Genomic DNA, 726 nt, shown 5'->3' with positions numbered 1-726 from the left:
GTGCGTCCGCTCGGGCTGCGGGGCTCCGGCTCCGACAGCCGGGGAGCTGGTTTTGACCGCGGGCCTCCACGGGAACCGGCAGGGACCGGACTAGGCGTCAAGCCGAAAATAACCCCGGCACCCTCTGCTTCCAAAGCGAGGGGACCTTTGGCCGAGCGGGGGCACCGGAAGCCGAACCGACCCCAACCCCTCTTCCTACCCCAGGGCTGGGCTGACCAATCCCCTGATCGGGTCTAAAATGGAAGAAGGGGATTCGAGGGAAGGGGCTGGCGGAAGGCAGTTGCCCGACGGAGTAGGCGAAGGCCAGGCCGTTTCCGAGTCCCGAGCAGAGGAGGGCGAACTCGGCTCTTCATCGACCGACGGCGAGGCGAGGGCGGTGGCTGCCGCGGGGAAGACTCCATTGCTCGTCAGCGCGCTAGGAGCGGGGCCGACTGGCTGCTCGGGGTATGGCATCCCCGGGGGCCCACCCTGGAAATCTTCGCTCCTCAGCCGCTGCAGGTTATAAGGTCCCGCCGCGCGTAAGCGCTCAACTCTCCGACCCACGGATGTCGAGCCCATGGTGAGCCGGCCGTTTCGTACGGGGAAAAGGGGTCCTCTGGCCCCACATCGATCGAGGGGGTTTAGATCCGCGGAGGCACGCACCGCGAGGCGAATCGCTGCTTTTCCCCAAGAGGTTAACCTTCAAACCACCGAGTAGGTTCGGGGCAGGGCCGACAGTCTGCACTG

This window comes from Engystomops pustulosus, unplaced genomic scaffold, assembly GCF_040894005.1.
Source record: "Engystomops pustulosus unplaced genomic scaffold, aEngPut4.maternal MAT_SCAFFOLD_736, whole genome shotgun sequence".
Classification (NCBI taxonomy): Eukaryota; Metazoa; Chordata; class Amphibia; order Anura; family Leptodactylidae; genus Engystomops; species Engystomops pustulosus.
The sequence above is the reverse complement of the archived record's forward strand: the minus strand, read 5'-3'. Positions refer to the sequence as shown.